Here is a 9,618-nt window from a genome sequence, read left to right on the forward strand (position 1 = left end):
TACAGCACGAAGCGCCGGAAAAGAAACACTCTGCAACCAAGAGGGAGCCTTATGATCAGGGGTATGTTATCGTGGCATTCGCTGGAAAATCTCGTGATTCTGAAGGCACAATGGATCAACACAAGTCCATGTATCCACCTGTCCTTCGGGACCATACCCACCCCTATATGCAGTTTGACATGATGGCATCTACAAGCAGGATGAAGCAATGTGTCACACAGCTTGCAGCGTATGTGTGTGGTTCGAAGAGGATGAGTGTACTGTAGTCACCTTGCCATCAAACTCCCCTGATTAAACCCAATCGATCGGTTGTTTCAGCCATGGATGATCAACTGGGAAACCTAGCGCATTTGACCATGACTCCATATTCCTCTTGGTACCCTGCAGAACATCACTGACTTTCTCTCCACATCTTGTGCTGCAAACGGTGGTCATTCACGCTTTTGTTAGGTGGTTACATTTATGTGACTTGACTAAGAAGTACACAGAGCTGCCACTTCTGGCAGCATTGATGGCTGTATTACGGCAGGGCATGAAGCTAAACTGAGCTTGAATGACAGATGGGGTGCATCACTACATGCTGCTTCAGTTATATACCAATCGTAGTGGCTGGAAAGAGCAGGCATGCCAGTCTCTTGGCAACCCATAACCAAATGTTTCCAGGGAGAAAGTACTACCTATGACTACAGTCGTATGTTCTCTCTGTAGAGGTAGGTCTGGACAGCGTAGTCACCATTGGTCTTGCGTCATCTTGCTGAAAGATAACGTAATGGAGCCTCAGAGCTATGGAATTGTCTCCAGTCTTAGGGCGTCGGCAATGAAGCGACTACTGTCCATGAAAACCGTAAATGGTCATGATATGAACCCAATGGCACTCATTAGGATCATGCCAGGCGTTGGGGCATGTATTAAAATGACGGGCAAGCTGGAAACCGTGATGCTATACGCACAAAAGACGATATGATGCCACTCCTGTTTCTAGTGTTGTCACCACGCCTCCCTCTGCTGCATTATCTACGTAAACAGCAACAGTGGTCACCACGCTGGTAGTCTATAGTGCTCAAGACGTCATCACACTCTCTGTGAAGGTACTTGTACTGTAGCAAAAATACTCATTCCCTGATTCAAGGAATACATATATGATTTTTAGATCCCACACGGTGCTGAATAGGAATCTATGGAACCCATCAATTTCGTTTCTGCTTGACAGTCGTTGGATGCCGATCAATGCAAGCAGCAACATCATGGAACGATAAAGTACTGTTTTGAGTGGTCACGATCCTGCCACTGTCAAATTCTGACACATTCTGATATACAGTTCTCTTTGTACATGGGGCATAATACGATCATGGGGCATAACGCGATCATCTCTGAAACAAACAACATTCTGAATGAGAAACTCTTATATACAGAATGTAGATGGTGTTACTTCTGCTACATTGCGTAGTGGCATTACCCAATGTCTGGTAAAAGTATTAAATCTTTAGTGTAAGAGACTGAAAGTAGATGGAGGTCAGCACAGAGTATTGCGGTAACAGCGCTGGACGTCAGCGATGCTATATCGAAAAGTGGGGCACAGTAACAGATACCTAAGTGAGATACAAAACAAGTACAGCTGAGCACAGTCGTACATATCCCCATGCGACAGAGAATGACGTTGTAAGAGCGTCACTGCCACTGCACTCAAGCCAGTCTCTTTTTTATGAGCAATGTGACTGGACACCAGGTTTCAGAGAAACAAATGGACAATGATGGAGTATAAATGAGGCTGAACTTCAGGACAGGACGTTATTCATTCAGGGACTTGGTCTTTACTGAATAGCTGCATTATGATGCTGGAGCAACGCAAGAAGACTGGGAAGTGCCACCAGCAGCCTCCGTTGCAAAACCAGGCTGCGTCTGCCACTGTATTGGATCTTTCATGGGACTTGGTCCCACAGTCCACTTGGCCTGCTGTGCGTGTCTGTAGCCGCTGATGCCGTGGCCCAGGGAGGGATTCAGTATCACAACGCCAGCCGCCATCTGCCGCATCTCCGAAGGGCATCGTCGAGCCCTACGCACAGCCGCCTCCACCAACGAGAAGCGAAGGGCAGCGAGGACGCCGCGTGGCTTGTCACTCCACAGAAAAAACACCGCTGTCGCATCTGGCCGTGGCCTTGCCTTCACAGCCAGGCCAGAGTCCTGATGCAGCATTGCCATAGCATCTGACGCAACCTGCACCGTCCAGGGCTCAGGGGGAGAGGCGAGCCTGCCTCATGTGGAATTGAAGATGAAATGAAGATATATTCTTAAGTCGTCCTCAGCGTTTCCAGTGGTTCTCCGCCAACTATGCGTCACCACAGACGCACCACACCCTGTAGCAAAGCATGTTATACACATCAATCCAATGTGATATTTGTTGCATGCTGCCTTCGTGGCGATGCGATTTTCAGGATACAGCTTTGGTGCAATGTACGATTCTGACTATGTAGACATAGTGACAGTTCTATGTGGCCACATATTTTACATGTCCAACTCCGTTAGTAGATGTAATGTACATATACAGACAAAAAAATTATGCAATTTCAGAAAAATTAAATGAGCAAGTCAACAACGCGATGGTTCACGTCTGACACTTATACAAGTATTTATTCGACTGTGCATTGATTAACAGCGTTGTTGGACTTCTTCTTGAGGGTTATCGTTGCAAATTATGTCCAACTGGTGCCTTAGACCGTCGATATCCGAGCTGGTTGGATGTCCCTGCACAAAATGCTACAAACTTTCTCAGTTGGGGAGAGATCTGGCGACCATGCTGACCAATGTAGGGTTTGGCATCTACATCTACAGCTACACAGATACTCTGCAAATCGTATTTAAGTGCCTGGCAGAGGGTTCATCGAACTACCTTCACAATTCTCTATTGTTCCAATCTTGTATAGTGTGCGGAAAGAACGAACACATATATCTTTCCGTGCGAGCTCTGATTTCCCTTATTTTATCTTGGTGATCGTTCCTCCCTATGTAAGTCGGTGTCAACAAAATAGGAGGAGAAAGTTGGTGATTGGAATTTCGTGAGAAGATTCCGTCGCACGAAGAAAATCAGTATAAACTTTCTCCGTGTGTGGCCCCGAATTATCTTATTGAAATGTAAGCCCAGGATGGCTTGCCATGAAGCGCAACAAAATGGGGCATACTACACTATCGATGTAGCAGTGTGCTGTAAGGGTGCCGCGGATGATAACAAAAGGTATCCTGGTTGTCGGACCGTATGGCAGTGGACAGTCATGTTGGTGACCCAATGCTGTCCAGGGCATCTCTATACATGTATTCCACCTGGCATCTCATTGACTGGAGCAGAATATCCTTAAGTGCTGAGTCTCATTTCAAATTGAGCCCCGTTGACCGGGAATGACGTGTCTGGAGACATCTCGGTCGGTGATGGAATACCAACCTGACTGCGCTTGGGCGTGCTGGAAGAAATTGGGAGCAACTACTTACAAAGCGTTGCTGAGGACAACAGTTAAAGAAATACTACTGCCACTGAATTATGAACACGGCCCAGTCTAGTGAGCAGGTATCGCTATCGCCACCCATCGTTAAGTTACGTTTAGATGGGCTGTATTTAACGGGAATATTTGGCCAGATTAGCGTTGCCGTCAACTTTTCTTTAATCTGGTTGCAACAGACAACAGTTATGCGGTAAGGCTTTGGAATATTGTTCATGTTAAATGCTGCTGCATAGAATTGACGACGTAATGCCGTAGAGTTGCCAGTATTGTTCACCAAGGGCGGAGAATATTTCGTATTACGGGGGCATGTGTGTTCTTGTCTGAAAATGTTTCCCTCTCCCCCTATGTTTGTTTCCTAATTCTCTCACCGATAGCGCTGTATTTTCGTGCCTGAACAAAAACAATATTGTTTCCGTTTTGTTCAAATGTTTTTTCTGGCACATACAGCCACATATTATGTAGTTTCCTGTAGTTGTGAGAATTTTTGTGTGCGGTAATGGAGTGTAGAAGCCTTTCACAAACACAACACAGACTGGTAACATTATAACTAATGTAAGCGTCACACTTACCAATAACAATGAATACAGTTCGCAGTAACAACACATCTACATCTAAATCTACGTAGATACTCTGCAAATCACATTTAAGTGCCTATCAGAGGGTTCATCGAACCACCTTCACAATTCTCTATTATTCCAATCTCGTATGACGCGCGGGAAGAACGAACACCGATGTCTTTCCGTACGAGCTCTGATTTCCCTGTCTGTATCGTGGTGATCGTTTCTCCCTACGTAGGTCGGTGTCAGCAAAATATTTTCGCATTCGGAGGAGAAAGTTGGTGATTGGAATTTCGTGAGAAGATTCCGTTGCAACGAAAAACGCTTTTCTTTTAATGATATCCAGCCCAAACCCTGTATCATTTCAGTGACACTCTCTTCTATATTTCGCGATAATACAAAACGTGCTGCCCGTCTTTGAACTTTTTCGATGTACTCCGTCAGTCCTATCTGGAAAGGATCCCACACCGCGCAGCAGTATTCTAAGAGGACGGCCAAGCGTAGTGTAGGCAGTCTCCGTGGTAGACCTGTTACATTTTCTAAGTGTCCTGCCAATAAAACACAGTCTTTGGTTAGCCTTCCCTACAACATTCTCTATGTGTTCCTTCCAATTTCAGTTGTTTGTAATTGTAATGCCTAGGTATTTAGTTGCATTTACGGCCTTTAGATTTGACTGATTTATCGTGTATCGAAGTTTAACGAATTCCTCTTCGCACTCATGTGGATGACCTCACACTTTTTGTTATTTAGGGTCAACTGCCAATTTTCGCACCATTTAGATATCTTTTCTAAATCGTTTAGCAATTTGTTTTGATCTTCTGATGACTTGATTAGTCGATAAACGCCAGCGTCATCTGCAAACAACCTAAGACGGCTGCTCAGATTGTCTCCCAAATCGTTTATACAGATAAGGAACAACAAAGGGCCTATAACACTACCATGGGGAACGCCAGAAATCACATCTGTTTAACTCGATGTCTTTTCAGTCAGTTTACTACGAACTGTGACCTCTCTGACAGGAAATCACAAAAAATGGTTCAAATGGCTCTAAGCACTATGAGACTTGACATCTGAGGTCATCAGTCCTCTAGACTTAGAACTACTTAAACCTAACTAACCTAAGGACATCACACACATCCATGCCCGAGGCAGGATTCGAACCTGCGACCGTAGCAGCAGCGCGGTTCCGGCCTGAAGCTCCTAGAATCGCTCGGCCACAGCGGCCTGCAGGAAACCACAAATCTTGTCACATAACTGAGACGATATTCCATAAGCACGCAATTTCACTACAAGCCGTTTGTGTGGTACAGTGTCAAAAGCCTCCCCAAAATCCAGAAATACGAAATCGATCTGAAATCCCTTGTCAATAGCACTCAACACTTCATGTGAATAAAGATCTAGTTGTGTTTCACAAGAACTATGTTTTCAAAACCATGTTGACTGTGTGTCAATAGACCGTTTTCTTCGAGGTAATTCATAATGTTCGAACATAATATATGCTCCAAAATCCTGCTGCTTATCGACGTCAATGATATGGGGCTGTAATTAAGTGAATTACTCCTACTACCTTTCTTGAATATTGGTGTGAGCTGTGCAACTTTCCAGTCTTTGGGTACGGATCTTTCGTCGAGCGAACGGTTGTATATGAATGTTAAGTAAGGAACCTAATTGGTATACAGTCTGGACCAGAAGACTTGCTTTTATTAACTCATTTAAGTTGCTTCACTACTCCGAGAATATTTACTTCTACGTTACTCATGTTGGTAGCTCTTCTTAATTCGAATTCTGGAATATTTACTTCGTCTTCTTTTGTGAAGGCATTTCGGAAGGCTGTGTTTAGTAACTCTGCTTTGGCAGGACTGTCTTCAGTAGTATCTCCATTGCTATAAAATTAATAGATTTTTACAGCATGCTGTATCCATGGACCCCCCATGAACCATGGACTTTGCCGTCGGTGGGGAGGCTTGCGTGCCTCAGAGATACAGATGGCCGTACCGTAGGTGCAACCACAACGGAGGGGTATCTGTCGAGAGGCCAGACAAACGTGTTGTTCCTGAAGAGGGGCAGCAGCCTTTTCAGTAGTTGCAGGGGCAACAGTCTGGATGATGGAAATATTCCGGAGGTAAAATAGTCCCCCATTCGGATCTCCGGGCGGGGACTACTCAGGAGGACGTTGTTATCAGGAGAAAGAAAACTGGCGTTCTACGGATCGGAGCGTGGAAAGTCAGATCCCTTAATCGGGCAGGTAGGTTGGAAAATTTAAAAAGGGAAGCGGATAGGTTCAAGTTAGATATAGTGGGAATTAGTGAAGTTCGGTGGCAGGAGGAACAAGACTTTTGGTCAGGTGAATACAGAGTTATAAATACAAAATCAAATAGGGGTAATGCAGGATTAGGTTTAATAATGAATAAAAAAATAGGAGTGCGGGTAAGCTACTACAAACAGCATAGTGAACCCATTATTGTGACCAAGATAGACACGAAGCCCATGCCTACTACAATAGTACAAGTTTATATGCCAACTAGCTCTGCAGACGATGAAGAAATTGATAAAATGTATGATGACATAAACGAAATTATTCAGGTAGTGAAGGGAGATGAAAATTTAATAGTCATGGGTGACTGGAATTCGAGAGTAGGAGAAAGGACAGAAGGAAACATAGCAGGTGAATATGGATTGGGGGTAAGAAATGAAAGAGGAAGCCGTCTGGTAGAATTTTGCACAGAACATAACTTAATCATAGCTAACTCTTGGTTCAAGAATCATAAAAGATGGTTGTATACATGGAAGAATCCTTGAGACACTAGAAGGTATCAGGTCGATTCTATAATGGTAAGGCAGAGATTTAGGAACCAGGTTTTAAATTGTGAGACATTTCCAGGGGCAGATGTGGACTCTGATCACAATCTATTGGTTATGAACTGTAGATTAAACCTGAAGAAAGTGCAAAAAGGTAGGAATTTAAGGAAATGGGACCTGGATAAACTGACTAAACCAGAGGTTGTACAGAGTTTCAGGGAGAGCATAAGGGAATAATTGTCACGAATGGAGGAAAGAAATACAGTAGAAGAAGAATGGGTAGCTTTGAGGGATGAAGTAGTGAAGGCAGCAGAGGATCAAGTAGGTAAAAGGACGAGGGCTAATAGAAATCCTTGGGTAACAGAAGAAATATTGAATTTAATTGATGAAAGGAGAAAATATAAAAATGCAGTAAATGAAGCAGGCAAAAAGGAATACAAAAGTCTCAAAAATGAGATCGACAGGAAGTGCAAAATGGCTAAGCAGGGATGGCTAGAGGACAAATGTAAGGCTGTAGAGGCTTATATCATGAGGGGTAAGATAGATACTGCCTACAGGAAAATTAAAGATCCTTTGGAGAAAAGAGAACCACTTATATGAATATCATGAGCTCAGATGGAAACCCAGTTCTAAGCAAAGAAGGGAAAGCAGCAAGGTGGAAGGAGTATATAAAGGGTCTATACAAGGGCGATGTACTTGAGGACAATATTATGGAAATGGAAGAGGATGTAGATGAAGATGAAATGGGAGATACGATACTGCGTGAAGAGTTTGACAGAGCACTGAAAGACCTAAGTCGAAACAAGGCCCCGGGAGTAGACAACATTCCATTAGAACTACTGACGGGCTTGGGAGAGCCATTCCTGACAAAACTCTACCATCTGGTGAGCAAGATGTATGAGACAGGTGAAATAGCCTCAGACTTCAAGAAAAATATAATAATTCCAATCCCAAAGAAAGGTATTGACAGATGTGAAAATTACCGGACTATCAGTTTAATAAGTCACAGCTGCAGGGTTGTAGCCTCTCCCCGATGTTATTCAATCTGTATATTGAGCAAGCAGTGAAGGAAACAAAAGAAAAATTCGGAGTAGGTATTAAAATCCATGGAGAAGAAATAAAAACTTTGAGGTTCGCCGATGACATTGTAATTTTGTCAGAGACAGCAAAGGACTTGGAAGAGCAGTTGAACGGAATGGACAGTGTCTTGAAAGGAGAATATAAGATGAACATCAACAAAAGCAAAACGAAGATAATGGAATGTAGTCGAATTAAGTCGGGTGATGCTGAGGGAATTAGATTAGGAAATGAGACACTTACAGTAGTGAGGGAGTTTTGCTATTTGGGGAGCAAAATAACTGATGATGGTCGAAGTAGAGAGGATATAAAATGCAGACTGGCAATGGCAAGGAAAGCGTTTCTGAAGAAGAGAAATTTGTTATCGTCGAGTATAGATTTGAGTGTCAGGAAGTCGTTTCTGAAAGTATTTGTATGGAGTGTAGCCATGTATGGAAGTGAAACTAGGACGATAAATAGTTTAGACAAGAAGAGAATAGAAGCTTTCGAAATGTTGTGCTACAGAAGAATGCTGAAGATTAGATGGGTAGATCACATAACTAATGAGGAGGTATTGAATAGGATTGGGGAGAGGAGAAGTTTGTGGCAAAACTTGACTAGAAGAAGGGATCAGTTGGTAGGAAATGTTCTGAGGCATCAAGGGATCACTAATTTAGCATTGGAGGGCAGCTGCATCAAACCAGTCTCAGGACTGAAGACCACTACAACAATAACAACGTATCCATGGACAATAACAGAGGACTGTTCCCTTATTTGTTACTGCGTATTGCAGGTCTTTCGTAATAGAAAAGAGCTTGAGGTGGAAAAAATATATTTCACAGTAGAAAAGATAATCAAGTGCATATAGCTAGAATTGTTATTGTGTCTTTGCACCACACAGTGAGCCAAATTGCTGGGCGAGATGAAAATGGATACAAAATCCTACAAAACTGCGTTCTTTTTAGATTTTCGGGGTCACTGATCATGAATATGTTGTCGGAATTAGAAAATTAATAATTTCGGATCCAAAATTATGGATCAAAGATCATGAATTCAGCGGATTCGATTAAAATTTTGGGTACAGAGTATTTTGAGGTTGCTGACAACGAATTTGAGGCTAGAATTGGTGTACTGAAATGTGTTTACATTTTTCTATCGAAATGATGGTCACACTCGTTGGTTGTGTCATTATCGCTACCACAAGCGTCACTGTTGGCTTGTTCACTGGGATATGGTTCGAAAACAAGATCTTTTACCTCAGGTAGTATCTGTTTATTTTCTTCCGTAATTTTCTGAAAGCTTGAGATGAGTGGATCTGAAGACGCCAGAAGCTGAGGGCATAGCTCATGGTTCAAATGGCTCTGAGCACTATGGGACTTAACTGCTGAGGTCATCAGTCCCCTAGAAATTAGAACTACTTAAACCTAACTAACCTAAGGACCTCACACACAGCCATGCCCGAGGCAGGATTCGAACCTGCGACCGTAGCGGTCTTGTAGTTGCAGACTGTAGCGCCTAGAACCGCTCGGCCACTCCGGCCGGCTCATAGCTCATGCATCGTTTGTAAGGGAATATTTGCCTATAACATATTTCCGCTGATGCCGAATATCCTTATGCAGAACTCCCTCCGCATCTTCAGAAAGCGGGGCATTCGGCAATGGAGCAGCTTCGATTATGGAATATCTGTGAATCATAACTATTTGGACGGATGTTGG

The sequence above is a fragment of the Schistocerca serialis genome, chromosome 3 (genome assembly GCF_023864345.2).
Source record: "Schistocerca serialis cubense isolate TAMUIC-IGC-003099 chromosome 3, iqSchSeri2.2, whole genome shotgun sequence".
Taxonomy (NCBI): Eukaryota; Metazoa; Arthropoda; class Insecta; order Orthoptera; family Acrididae; genus Schistocerca; species Schistocerca serialis.